At 42.3% G+C, this 15,209-nt stretch overlaps 1 long non-coding RNA gene across 1 annotated transcript in view; it reads right to left on the bottom strand.

The window, feature by feature from the left end:
• LOC308634147 overlaps positions 1-15,209 on the bottom strand; it is a 59,685-nt gene that overhangs the window by 28,778 nt on the left and 15,698 nt on the right. The window contains exon 2 of the long non-coding RNA XR_014018962.1: positions 10,065-10,226. This is a non-coding gene — a long non-coding RNA (uncharacterized lncRNA). The remainder of the gene's footprint in view (positions 1-10,064; positions 10,227-15,209) is intronic.

The raw sequence follows: 15,209 nt of genomic DNA on the forward strand, positions 1-15,209 counted from the left end.
TACCTGACAGCCCAGTAGGGCAATTATTGTCGCTACCATCAAGACTGGTGTCCTGTTCTTTCCTAGGCGTCGAAGTATTTGGGAAGCCTGGGTTGTCAATTTCTTCACATCTTTCCACGAAATCAGCTTCTCGGCTGGTTCAATCTGGTCTTTCTTCATCTTTTTCCGATATCTCCTCCTTCTGGGTTGTGGCTCCTCCGTGTCTATCCTCAGTCGCTTGAGTCTGGGTTCTATCTCCTCCATGTCTGATAGCACGTTCAGGCACCCAGATAGGACGAAAAGCACCTTCTGGAAAAATACAAGCATGCCCTCGGCCCCACGATATTACCGGATCTGGGCCCTTCCACTGACCAGTCTGTAAATCTTTCCACAGAACTCTGCCTAAAGGGCCTGTCACCGAGGGAGACATTTGCCTCTCAGCAGCAGTGTGACCTTCTGTGTCACAGTTTAAAAAATTTAAAACAAATAAGGCATGATTAAGGCTATTTTGGGGAGTCATTATCTTATTCCCCCTTTTTAATTTTTGTAATTGAAGTTTAATAGATAAATGAGCTCGTTCTACAATGGCTTGACCTTGGGGGTTATAAGGAATTCCTGTTTTATGATTAATTTGAAACTCTTGGCAAAATTGTTGAAAAGCAGAGCTTACATAAGCTGGAGCATTATCTGTTTTCCTTTCTGATTAATTATACTGTCTAAAATAGTTAGATACATTTCCTTATCCGAAGAAGTAGAATTTCCCATTTTAAGTAAATTAACGTCTCTTTCCTTCAATATTTCCTGGTACTTTTGTGACTCAAATGTCACTTTTTTCTTTCTCTTATCTTATTTCTTATTTTCTTTATCCTCTTTATTACTTTTGTGACCCAAATGTCACCTCTTTCTTTTCTTTATTCTTTATTCCTTACTTTCCTTTATTTTCTCTTTATTTCTTTATTTCTATTTCCTTATCTTCCTTTCTCTTTATTTCTTTCCCTTAATCTTTTTAGCGCGCGCTCCCACTCAATCTAACTAATTCAGAATGCCCCCCTCTTGGGCGCCAATTCTACCACGCGGCCTGCGCAGTGGTTTCATTAATGAGGTTCTGGCATTCAGTTAGTTAGAAGAGATCAAAATAAAACACACAGACAGTACCTTATTTTAATGCTAGGTCCGAGACGGCTCGGTCTCCCTGTTTCCCTGCCTCCAGCCGCTCAGCAGGGCAGCGAGGATTACTCTGGGCTAGCAGGAGAGAGAGAGAGCGAACACGCCGGGGATCAGCCTTTTATTTGGGGGGACAAGAGATTCAGGGGAGAATTCCATCCAATGAAGGTTGAGGGGGGGCTGTACTCCAAGGTCAGGGTCAGTGATTGGGTCTCCGGGGTCAGTGGTTACGCACACCCCCACACGGATGGGCTCTCTCATCAGGAAAGGGTCGGGATAACTCCGACACAGCCAGAGTGCCTCAGGCCCTTAACGGGAGTCACCCAATCACGTGTCAGAATGGCTCCCCACAAGTGACCACTCTCCAGGGCCTGCCATAGAATTCTGAGGATCCCAAAACAGAGGCTTAGGTTGGAAGCAGAGCACCTCCCCCAGGGCATCCCTGAAACTCACCCCTTGCCTCTCTGCGAACAGAAATCACCCAAGAAATGGCTCTGGGGGCTGATCATATACTGATGCCTGTCTGCCTGGGTCCATAAAAGCCCAGGTGGAATCCTATAATGTGAGCTATTTCTGCGAACCCACCCTGGGAGCAGCATGGCAACTAGAAGGATCATGGACTTAGGGGCCAGGTGAACTTCGCCTGCAGTCCTGGTTCTGCAGCTTCATCATTTGATGTGTGTGAGTGATAACATCTATAAGCCTCAGCAAACTTATATATAAAGTGGAGATAATGATTGAATCTATTAAAAATATATGTAAACAGAGAGGTCAAAGTCTTCTTTATCAACCAAATCCCCTTTCCAGATGTGCATTAGGGACACTTTGCTTCAATACTTTCAGACTTTACCCAAGGCTTATAATGACACAAATATGTACATATCCCTATGTATATTTTTATAGACCAAATATTACTGCATGTATTGTTCTGACACCTGCTTTATTTCTATTCAACAACATATCATATGTATCATTTCAAATCAACACATATAAAATATCATTCTTTTCAGTGACCAAATAGTATTTCCTAATATGGGTATATCAAAATTAACACAGCCTACTGATTTTTTTTTTTAGCTTGGTTCAATTTTTTGCTACTACAAATCTTGCTGCAAAGGACATGCATGTTTATGTATCTATGTTATGATTTCAATCCCTTGCATGTGAGATTTCTGGGTCAAAAATTATAGACATTTAAAACTCTAGTAGATTCTACCAAATCACTTCACTCCTAAACTTGTGCTGATGGATGCTTGCATTCACAGTGGATGAGAGTCCTCTTCAATATATCTTTGTGAGCACTGGATTCTATTAATTTTTTAACGTTTGCATTTCATGCTTATTAGCCATCTGCCTTTCTTCTCTGAATTCTCTGTTTATATTCCTTGCCTATTTTTCTGTTGGGATGTTCAAGTTGTTCTTACTCATAGGCACTCTTTGTACATTAATCATGGCCATCTGTCAGCAGAGAGACAAGACACTGTGCTTTGAAACACGGAGAGACAAAGTAGGAGTCAGAGTCTGAAGCAGGTATGGTGCACTAGGAGTCTGCATTTGACTTGAGGCATCTTCATCCTCCCTCTGTTAAAGGTTTCAAAGATTTCACCCAAGTCTTAACTTTATCTGTGTTGTCTTTCATCATGCAGGAGTTCAAAATGTTCCAGTATTCAAATCAGTCATTTCTTTTTTTTTTTTTTTTCCTTTATGGCCTCTGGGTTTCCTGTCTTGCTTAAGCAGTCTTTTCATCCTGATGTTACATAATTAGTCTTCTGTGTTTTCTACAAATACTTTTAGGGATATATCTATATCTATATCTAACACAAACAAAAACTTTAAGGGATGGATAGATTTTGTTTGTGTGTATATGTGTGTGTGTGCGTGCGTGTGCGCGGCGCGCGTGCACACACACACACACACACACACACTCATATGCACGTACATATTTCAGAAATCCGTACTTGGGGGGCTGGGGATGTGGCTCAAGCGATAGCGTGCTCCCCTGGCATGGGTGCGGCCCGGGCTCGATCCTCAGCACCACATACAAACAAAGATGTTGTGTCTGCCGAAAACTAAAATGTAAATAAAATATTAAAAAAAAAGATTACAGATCAGGGCTGAGAATATAGCTTAGTCAGTAGAGTGCTTATTTAACAAAAAAGAAAAGAAAAGAAATCCGTACTTGGAAATTCCTTCTTTCCCTTCTCCTGCAGCAAGTATGCCACATGCTCACATGCGTTGCTGGAATTTCACACTCTCAATACAAGTAAAGGCAAAATGAATTTACATACCAGGGCAGCTCATCAATAAAGACATTCATTAGGATCATTCCTAAACAGTTTTCAAAAGCAAATTGAGACCAATGTAATTAGCCATCGCTGCCCCAGTGGATAATTTGGATAATGTTTTAGACCTTTTCAGTAGTACCTACATCTCTATTATTTGATTTGTTACATGGGCCAAACTCTGATATGTAGGAGAACTGGCATAACCACCTTGACTTCCAGAGCACTTGTGGAAGACTTAGGTATTTTCTGATATCTAGAGGTTCAGCATGTTAGAGTTTCCCCATATAAGCCCCCAAACATTTTTAACTTGAAAAATATTTTCCTAAAATAATATCCTGTAAAGTCCTGCCTTGCTAAACTGTCACTAGAGAGCTGGAAAGCCCTTATATCAATTATCACACTAGGCTCCTGGGCTTGATGGCCTCTGGAGTTGTTGATATGCACCAACTGTTTGCCCTGGGACTAACTGGCCCCTTATGGCTTTTAAAGATCTCGTTTCTTCCCTACATTTTTTTCTTTTCCTTCCCTTGCTTTCCTGTTTGTTTCCATTGGTAATCAGTGTGTTGATCTCTCGCAGCCAAACTCCCTGTTAATCAATGATTTTTCATCTACTGGTAGGCCAGAAAGCCAGAAAACCAAGCATACCTTCACTGTATGTGAACTGGGAAAACTCAGGCTCCAGGAGAAGATCTAAGGGGCTTTTCTCTGAGCAAAGGAGAGAGAGGACAGGTGAGGTGAGTTATCTCTTCTACTCATTTACAGATCCTTAAGGATCTTCTCCCTGGTTTCCACATTGATGAAGTATTACTGCATTTGTCCCACTTTGCAGATGAAGAAATGCAAACCCATGAGACACAGTGACCTGGGTCAACCCCAGGTCTCATGGCAAGCAAGGGACAGAACAAACACTAAAATATGCATGTCTTCCTCAACTCCATGGCCCTGTGAGGTTTAGCCTTATGAGCCAAAAGCCTGGCTGGGACAGATCTCCCCAGGAGCCCTCCTGGATCCTCTCCAGGACTGTAGACCAGTTTAGGACCCTTAACCCTCTGGGAGGCCTAACCAATTCCACAATCTACCTGGATCCTTTTTGCTAATGAATCAGGTCCCTTCATCATCAGGAATTAGTTTGGCAAATAGCTGTGTTTATACCAAGACTGTTAGTTTACTGCAGTTGGGGCCTGCAGGAGACTGTTCAAGCTTATCTTCTCTAGATAGCAACTTGCTGAGGGCTGCACAATTCTGACCCAGATTGAAATCAGCTGCTGCAAAACACCTAGTCCTGAACACACACACACCGCACACACACACACACACACACACACACACACCAGGTGACTTGAGCCAACTGCCACTGACATATCCTTTCCTCAACAGGCCAACTCCTTCCCAGAATGCTGAGATCTGGGCCAAGGCAAGCTGACAGGGCAACAAAGGTCCCAGAGGACCCTGTCTGTTGAGGTAGGACTGTTTCCTTGATCTGGACACCTGTCTCCTGCTCCTCCTGCCTTGTTCTCAAGTCTTTCATGAAAGGGGAGGGCTGGGTGAGAGGGCAAAGGAAAGAGAGGATGGGCATCAGGCTGCAGAATACTCACAGCAGGATGAAGGGGCAGCTTTGGGCCACTACACATTTTATGCAAATCCTGAAGTGTTTTATTCAGGGAATAAGGCCCTTTAGAAAAATGATCTTTCTTTTTTAGAAATTTCACAGTCTGGGTTTTCCAGGTGGCAGAAGACTAACAAAAGGCTCCAACCCCCATGGCTCTGATGTGCCAACAGTTGGCCCTCTAATGTCTTAACTACCAGTGAAGACCCTTCAGGGACTGACCACCACTTTCCTTCTCTCTCTAGGCAGGAATCACCCTTTTTCTGTTTTCAACCTTTGTAGTCTTGTATCTGTGCCCCTCCTAAGGCATTTATCACTTTCCACTGCATACAATACTTATTTTTATGGGTCTTATCATTTCTATGTGTTCCTTAAGGGTGGGGCCTTTGCTTGGTTATCTCTGTACCCTAAGGCCTTAGGTATGGCGTGAGCTGTGGGGAGCTTAATAAAATTTGTTGAGGTAAACAAGGAACCCTCCCACAGGACTGAGCTCACCCTGAGAGAAACAAGGAGGCATCCAAATTCCCCACTGTACTCAGAATTAGGACGACATTTTCATTCTGTCCTGAACAGACAGCATTTAGGATAGAAACTTCAAGGTCATGAAGTCCAATTCTTCCTTTTCAGGGACAAGGAAATAGCAGTAGGCTAGGGACCGTAGATGTTATTAGCTTCATTTACAGCTGAGGAAGCAGGAGTCCTAGCAGCCGAAGCAATTTTCCTAAAGACAGACTGGTAGAAGGTGGTAGAGCTGGAATTTAAACCTCGTTCTCACTGACACCAAAGCCCACTTTCTGTTGTAAAGGAGCCCACAGCCTTGGTCCCTTAAGATCTGGCTCCCTACTGGATTTTTGGAAAATGGCTGTGGCTGGCCAGGCCTGGGACACTTTAGGCGCTCAGGCAGGCAGCAGCTGGCTCCAGTCTTTCACAGCTAGGCCACTGGAGAAGCTGATAAACTCTGCCTGCCTAAGGCCTGGCAGCCCAGCTACCCCAGCTGGGGCTTTTCACAGAAGAGTCACCAGGCAGGTACTAGAGCATCACACAGAGAGCCCTTGTCCAGAGGACATGGTGTTTTCTAGTCAGGAGTTTGTGTTGGCCACACTGGTAGGGGCAGGGGAAGTGGAGGCCTCCAGGCTTCTGCCAGTAGGGCTCTGCTCCAAGAAGGCAAAGGGGAGGAGTGGGCCCTAGGGCCAAGCAGGACCTGAGGGAAAACCTGTGAGAGCAATGGCCTGGGTGGTACTGAGGGCAGTGGCCGAGGAATTTCTCAAGGGCTTCAACTGAGTCTTGTGTCTATAGGCTACAGTGGGCAGTAGAAATCTCAGGCTGATAGTCTATTGCCATTACTCTTGAGAAACCTTGGACAAAGTTGTGAACTTTCTGAGCCTCCATTTCCTCATTTGTTATGTGAGAAGGTTAATAGCAGTCTCTTGCTGAGCATAATGAGGACAGGCAGACATGGGGTGTGCTGGATATACAGTAGTCACTTAATAAATGGTGGAATCCCTATGATTTTTTATAAGTATTGCCTCAGTTTCTAGGTTTATAAATTAACAAAAGGCTGGGGCTGCAGAGAACACTCAGGCAATGTGTCAAATGATTATGGACTGAGAAAAGAAAACAAAATCACTATGAATAGATCCACATTTAGAGGAACTCTGGCCCAGAAACAGCTGGGGGAAGATGATCTGTTTCTAGTTAGGGAGCAGCCAATGAAAGAACATATAGAGTTGTTGCTTCACAAATGTTCTCAACTTAGCATGTGTAGGGGGCATGTGTGCGTGTGTGTGGTGTGTGGTGTGTGGAGTCTGTTTTGTGTACATATGTGCGTGGTGCTTCTTAAGTCTATACTAAGGTTTCTCATCCTCAATAGTGCTTCATAGCAAAGAAAGGAAGAAACATATTTATTATTGCAGACACTTAATCCTTCAGATATATTTTTTTTCTATAGTTCTCCCAATGGCTCCCAGACAAGCAAACAAGGTGCAGAGAGGCCATTTATTTACCCCCACCAGATGGTTAGTGCAGAGGCCAACCTGGACCTAAACTGCCTGACAACCACAGGCATTGTGGGCTTGACTCCTGAAAGAAGAAACCCCCAAATGCAAATAGAGTCAGGGTTCTGTCCTGTGGTTTGATCTTCAGGCAGCTTTTCTTGTGGTGTGTCACCCAAATAGCTGTGCTCTGCTCTGGCTCCCAGACCTGCCACTTCCTGCATAACTCATTGCCATTCTGGTTTTATTTTTGTCAGCTCTTCCTCTGAACCAGGCCTCACCCCGGTGAAGCAGGCTCAGTGAGGATAGAAGCCTGACCCCTTGGCCTGCCCCAGCTCCAGACAGTTGGTGGAGCCTGCATGTTCTGCCCAGGATCCAGTGTGGCAGGGAGCCCTGGAAAACCCAGCTTCTTATCATTCCTGGGGGGCCCTATGAATTGTCACAGTTCCCCTTCTGGCACGTTCACAGAAAAGTCAGGCTTCAGCTGTGAGCACGGAAGGCTGCTGGTTGAGGTTTATTTTATTTTCTTGAACAGCTTCCTGCAGGCCCAGCAAATGATAGACAGGCAGATGCTGAGCTAAACCAGGAAGTGAAACTCCAAGGAGAGTCCAGACGGGCTCTTGTACAGAAAACAGAAATTTTATTAGTTCCTTTATTCTTTCACCAAACATTTATTAACAAGAACATACCAGGTGCATGTTGCAGAGCAGGGTTTTGCCTTTCAGGAGCCTATGGTCCAGTGGGGAGTCAATGTGAAAACAAAGAACCCAGTCTGGGAGACCAGCCTGAGAACACAGAGGCAAATAATGGGAGACTCTTCACTCCACCCTGGTCTGGAGAAAACTTCTCACAGGAAGTATTTTGCCTAAGTCTGAAGGATCAGTCAGAATTCAATAAGTAGAAATAATATCCATAGCAATCAAAGTATACTTATTAGGCACTTATGATATGGCAAACATCCTACTAAGTACTTTACCAATATTATTTCATTTTAACAACAGCCCTAGCACAACAAAGACTGTATTCTATTTTACAGGTAAGGAAAAGGAGGGTCAGAGAATGTGAAGTAACTTGCTCAAAACTAGTATTTCATTTGTTGAGACCAGGCTTCAACATAAGGCAGAGTTCACCAGGGAAGACATAGGTATGCTTTGTTAAACTGTTTAGATTTCATGAGGCACCAAGGAGCAAAGGGCGATAAGATGGATTTGTTTTTGAAAGATTCCTTATATGAGGTAGGAAAACTACACACTTGAACATGTGGGCCCACCTGGAAACAAGGTCACATATATTGCTACAGTAGTGGCTGGGAAAAAGTCCTTCCACAGGACAAGTACCAACTTATCTATGGCCCTGTTCCCTGCAGCCTTAGGGCCTCTGCTTTTTAAAAGGTATTCCCCATGCCTGCAGAAATTTTATAGAGCTTCCTATGCCTTGGATGCAGAAAGCACATATAGTCTTAATGCATCACCCTAGGCTAGATCCCCTCTGATTATGCAAGAGCTCAAGACACTTCACAGGTGGGACTTCAAGTATTCCCAGGCCTCTAGTATTCCCTGAGAAAGCTACTGTTAGGGCTGTTACTCACTCGAACATCTTTGACAGTGAGATATAATCAGTGCTCCTTTCCTGAGATAGGGAATTCTCCCAGAGAGTAACAATTCCTCTCCGAATAACTTTGGTCCTTTGAAAAGAAGCATTTGCTCTTTAAGATCATGTGATCATGGCTTGTAAAATCTTGCTGGCTTTAAAGAGCTTGTATAGTTTGTAAAAACCAGTTCCATCAATGCCCCGGCCAACAGTTAGCAGCCTGTGTTTGTTAAAGTCTGTGGTTTTGAGCCTACTATATGTATTCATCACAGTGAATAACACTGACCCAACTTTACTGTGTTGATTCCATTTGGTTCTACTGCCTTGACATTTGCCTTGTCCCTCCAAAGAGTTCTTAAAAGAAGGTAACTCATAAGCAAAATCATTGTACCACACACTTCCTAAATAGAAAGAAGTATAATCATCACAGATGGCTATAAGCAGAATCTTAGACCATCAGCCAACCCAAATCTCACAGCTACAGAGAGCACCTGGGAGACCTTTTAAGTTCTACAGCTTCAGAGTAGTTAAAAGAACTAAGGCCACACATCCAGTTAATTACAGAATAAACGGCCTCTGGCCTTTTAGCCCAGATCCCATTCTACTGAATTGGTGTTTCCCAAAGTATTTTATAAGATATTAGTAAACAAGCACAAAGAGTGCCATGGTCCAAGTAAGTTCAGCAAACATGGAGTTAAAGAAAATCACAGGAAAATTACTTATGACATTGTAATTTTCCATGTCAAGAGATGATAAGCAGTTTTCCTAAACTTACTTCATCCTAGCACCTTTTTATGAAAGTGGGAGACTCTTCTGTGGAGCACCATGTGAGAGACCGTATGCTGTGCTTTCTCTCTTCGATAAATTCAATAATTTTTAATAATAAATTCATGGGTGATGGAGCTGTGACTTCTGTTTAGGAAATTTGGGGAGATTCAGCTTTTATTTCTGACCTATTGAGGTCAACCATAGCTGCCATACCTGACCAGAATGAGGTGTCAATGAGATGGCATTTCCATCTCTTTTTAGGACCACTACTGTCCTAAAAGTCAATTTTATTTTATTTTTTTTTTGCTGTTGTGGTTACTTTGAACACATTTTGATTTTACATCTAATTTGACACACAAAATAAAGTTTGGTGGCTTCTCCTGGTGAGATGCTTATTCTAAACATGGGCTCAAATGCAGTAACATGCAATTTTCTAGAAGTTCCTGATCTCTTTGTGGATATGACCCTTTATGGCACCTTATAAAAAATTATGGAACTGTTATGAGATCAGATGCACATTTGTTATAAAAATTGCATAAAACTTTAGGGTATTCATGTGCCCTCTGAAGCCCATCAATCAATTACCAGCCTAGATTCATTGCTCCCAGAGAACTTTCTGAAAACAACAACATACACACACCAACACAAAACACAAGAAATGGTGGTAAAATTTTCACTTGCCCCTCAGCAGTTATTTTTTTTCTTTCCTTTGAATTCTTGGGTTTTGGAGGATGGCTTGTTGTCAGCTAGTTCCTGTTGTTGTTGGCTTTGTCAATTGTGCTGAAGAGTTGCCAGTCATGTCCTTGTTTGTGCTCAGTTGCAGAACTTAGGGATTTCCTGGAGCTGTGTTTTAAAAGTACCAGTCTTAGTTCTTAGTTTTTCTTTCTGAAAGCTGCCCTGCTAGCTTTGTGGATAGAAAAAGAAAGAAAGAAAGAAAGAAAGAAAGAAAGAAAGAAAGAAAGAAAGAAAGAAAGAAAGAAAGAAAGAAAGAAAGAAAGAAAGAAAGGAGGGAGGGAGGGAGGGAGGGAGGGAGGGAGGGAGGGAGGAAGGGAGGAGAGAGAGAGAAAGAAAGAAAGAAAGAAAGAAAGAAAGAAAGAAAGAAAGAGAGAAAGAGAGAGAGAAAGAGAGAAAGAAAGAGAGAGAGAGAGAGAGAGAGAGAGAGAGAGAGAGAGAGGGAGGACAGAAGAACAAGGCAAAAGCAGAGAATCATATGGGAAAAGGACGGTGGCTACAGTAATGGGATCAGATGCTATAGTTTTAACTGTAACTTGCCTGGAGCCAGATTGTTTCCCCTCTCCGGATCTCAGTTTGTGTTGTTTATCTGTAATCTGAACAAGTTTGCCTCAACTAGGTCATCTCTCAAGCCCTTTTTTCATAGGAACGACTGTATTTTTATTATAAACATTTAACAAAAAACAAACAAACAAAAATCTCCCTTGGCTTTCCTGGTTCTCTTATTGCAACCACTTTATTTTATTTTTTTAATCAAAATAAATATAGGTTTGATCTGTTAACTTCTTTTTCTTTGTGTGTTCCTTTTTAACTAGTATTTACCTCTCAAGCCTCCTCTCCACCCTTCTCTCTGTAGAGGTGGCTCTCTTAATCACAGTTCATCTATTTCTCTTATGTTCCAGCAGGAAAAGGCCCTCATTTCTATCCCATGGCTCTAGCTGTGTATGGTATTTAGGAGGCAAGCAGAAACTGTGCAAACACAGAGAGGGGAAGAGGGCATATGGTAGTTATGTGCATTAGGGCTCATTGGAGAAGAGAAGGTTAAGTCTGAGATGTGTGAAGCCTAGCCAAGGACCCAGTGTTCCAGAAGAATGCAAATAAAGCCCCCTACAATGCAATTGGAGGAGCATAACTAATCATAATTAAATGTAGGGTGTGGCAGTTATATGAAACACTGAAGAGCATGGGGTTGATTGGACCATGATTGCAAAAGTCTGAGAAGCTAGAGTTTGCACAGGCTTAGAACTCAGGCCAGGTATAGGAGATGTCGAAAAAATTTATGGGCTTTTTGGGGAAAGATGTCTTGCTGGAGTTCTTCTACCTTAAGTAAGCTTTTTCTAAATCCTTAAGTAGCAGGAGTGATATGGCCGGGGATAAAACCCACAAAAGACAAATGCATCCAGAAAACCCCTTGAAACCTGATTGGGGAAGTAAAACCATATTATTCTTTCAATACCTCTTGGCACTATATTAAAATATTGCATGTACTTCTTTGTGCTATGCTTCACATACTCCACGCTCTTTACTCCAGGAAAGAGATTCTTAAAAATGCCCCATGAACATTTTCTGAACATATAAATTCTCTCCATCTCCTTCTGTTTCTCTTTCTTATTTCAGGACCTTAAAATGGATTCATCTGATACAGGGAGGCTATGAGAACCAGAACTGGGCTCAAATATTTGACTTTGTGTTCAAGAGACTCAAGGCTGAGTGGCAGAAAGAATCCAGCCCAGCCTGGGTGCTAGAAGGTCTGGATTCTCTCTGCCCCTAGGATCCCTACAAGGCTGGTATACTGAAATGGCATTTACACTTGTGGCTCATCATGATGCTGTGACCAATTGTGTGGGTTTGGGTGGTACACTAAATTTCTCTGGGTCTCTATTCCTCCATTTGTAAAATGAAGAATTTGAGTTAGAGAACTCCCAAATTTCCTTTCAGCATAAAAGTTTCATGATTACCAGAGACCTGCTTAAGCCCCATTTCCTTCATGTTTAAAGCATGCACAATCTTGTCTATTTCATAGGGAGGTGGTATAAGTGTATGTGAAAGTGCTCAGTAAGCCTTAAAATACAAATGCTAGCTTTCCTTAGAATTCTTTTTGCAGCTCTTTCTTCATAGCATATTTCATTTTCTTTTTATTTGTGCTAAATAGGAATTCATAAAATCCAGGTCTTGGTTTGACAAAAGGAAGCAGGATGTCAGTTCAGGTAGATGAAGACATTATAAATGGCAGCAGCATCTCAAAGTTCTTTGGACAGAGGCTGACTGGACCTACCCTCAGTCTTCAGAAAGATGGCCTCTTCTCAGTCTCATGTGAGCACATGAACAGTGTTTACTAAGAATCAGAGTTCTCAAAATGGGGCTTTGCCTGAATCATGAAGACCGGAGAGAGTTCTAAGGACAATACTAGTAATTCTAGGTGCTTATCTTTTGCTTTTCATCTGTGCATTTCCAAGTACTTTACCTACATTAACTCATTAGCACTCCAAACCTTACAACAGTCACCCATCATTCCCAGCTTTGGGATGAGGGAGGTGATATCATCTAAGCTCTGCATCCAGAGAAAGCCTCTTCTTGAGAGTGACAGTACTTTTCTGTCTATAGCTCACAGAATCCTCTCCTGCCACCAGTGGCAAATTCATATCTTGACTCCTGTTCAAAGAACTCCCGTTGTGCTCAGTACCTTGCCCAGCATCTCAGAATGGCAGAACTGGAACAGCTCTCCAAATCCCCCCCCCACCCCCCCACAGTGGGCAATTCTGTGTTTTATAGTCTAGAACACGGCTTATTCAACTGATCTAGGGAAGAAAAGTGAAATGACCAAAGCAATACAATTAGGGGCAAAATCAATAACTTCAGAGGTGAAAAACAGAACTATCTCCTACCCTTGATCTCACACACGTGAACAAGCCAAACACTCTTTCCCTCTAGGCACTGTAACAGTGTTTGAACCTGAGGTGCATGGGGAAGATGAGGTATACCTGTTGCTGCCTCTGAACAGCTCTCTCGTCTTGTATGACTGTGGTGGCCCTTCCTCTCCTCAGTCCTTGGAGTGAGTCATTTTGCAGGGAAATGAAGTTGCAATTCCATCATTCTGAACAGAATGAGGTAAAGGGAGGCGTTCTCTTCTCTTATCCAACAGCTAAATCAAGATTAAGCCCACAGGCTCAGGGCTATAAGAAATGGAAAGCTTGTTCATGAATGATTATAATATGAAATGAAAATGTACATTGTGGCCCAGAACATGGGCAGCCCTTGGCTTTAGGCATTACCTATCCTAAGATAGAATAATGTCTTTTTCCAAGAACACAGCTGGATCAACTCTGTGCTTTTCACAGAATAGGCACACAATAAATATTTGTGGATTGACTTGGTAGGCCAAAATTCTTGGCAGTTGGACATTTTTCCACTTTCAGCTTGTTCTTTTTTTTTATCCTTTTAAAAAATGTTTAGATACAAAGGCATAGGTGACCAGGGTTCTTCAATACAGCTGGAAGGAATGTTGGTCACAGTTGCTGTCATCTATGTTTCCCAAGCTGGTTTCTAAGTAAAACTAATTCTGGGTTATCTGAGGGAAAGAAGAAAAAGATTATGTGTTCAAATAAAATGTAAAACATTAAGTTTGCCAACCTGTCCCCCAAGAGTCTAAAGGTGCATAGTTTATTGAAGATACTGGGAAGAGTAGAAGGAAAGAAAGTTGTAAGTTTGTTGAAAGAGGTTCTTTCCAAGATTTTGGCCATGGAACAATCCCTCCCTCATTTTTTACATGATATCTACTAAGGCTCTGTTACAGTGCATAAAGGGAAAGAGTGTTTGGCTTGTTCCCGTGTGTGGGATCAAGGGTAGGAGATAGTTCTGTTTTTCACCTCTGAAGTTATTGATTTTGCCCCTAATTGTATTGCTTTGGGCATTTCACATTTGAGATAGAAATAATTCCCATTTCACAATAAAGAAACTCAAAAACTCTTTGAAGTTCCTTTGCAAATTAGGCAGATTGCTGGGGTTCAAATGCACACATTCGGAATTTCAAGGCTGTTTTCTGACTGTTCCTCCTGCATGCCTTCTCTTTGTCTTTTCTTTTCCTCATTCTTTCTAGGTTGCTATCTTCTGAAGTAATGACCAGAACCTTAAGCTGTCTCTCTGCTCTCCAGACTCAGCCACTGGCTCAGGCCGGATTTTCCCACTGTCTAATGGGCAGTATTTGAGTGGTGTGTTGGTCTCTCCAGATCCTAAATGCCTCCTCCCAGACCAGCTTTCTCCTTCTTGGACTTACACTTTTTTTTTTTTTTTACCAGTCTCACCCTGCCTACATATCACCTTTAGTGCTATTATTTCTCTGCACGAAAAACATCCTTCACTAGTTTCTCATCACCTCTGGAGTGTCAGCCAAACATTCAAGACCCCACAGGGTGACTTGAAGGCTTTCTGGCCACGTGTCTTCACACTCTTCCCAGTATGTACCCACATTTACTGCAACCCACTTGGATTACTCATTGCTCCATATGCTTCCCCATCTCCTTTATCATATCACCTTGAAATGCTCCTGTTCTTACTTCATCTCTGCCTGGTATGATCCTGTTCATGCCTCATGCCCTACGCTCAGTCTTTTTTTCCCCTCATGATTTACATGATCTGTTTTCCAGTCCTCCATGATTTCTCAAAGTACTGGAAGCACTGATCACATTTTACCTGGCATTATTTTATATGACTCCCTGTCCTAGCTCTTCTTCTTAATAGAATGTAACCTTGATGAGGACAAGATCTGTCTCACTCATTGTTGTGGTGCCCAAGAAAATACCTCATACACTTCCTGCACCCATGCAATGAATACACCTTGATATGAATTCACAAAAGTTCTCAGCAGTTGGTAGTCATCCCCATCTATTAGACAAGGGCCTCTGAATTAGCCTCATGAGTCATGTTCACATTTTAAAATCTGAGCTTCCCAGACACTCAGTCTTCTTTTATTGTTTTTACCATCATCTGCAGCCGGCTTTTCCTTCCCAGTCTCCTTTCCATTGAGAGGCTCTTTTTTTTTTTTTTTTTTAACCAACGTTCTTTCTCCATATTTTTACTTCTCACTTGATTTTAGTT

This window comes from Spermophilus citellus (genome assembly GCF_964194105.1).
Source record: "Spermophilus citellus genome assembly, chromosome: 15".
Classification (NCBI taxonomy): domain Eukaryota; kingdom Metazoa; phylum Chordata; class Mammalia; order Rodentia; family Sciuridae; genus Spermophilus; species Spermophilus citellus.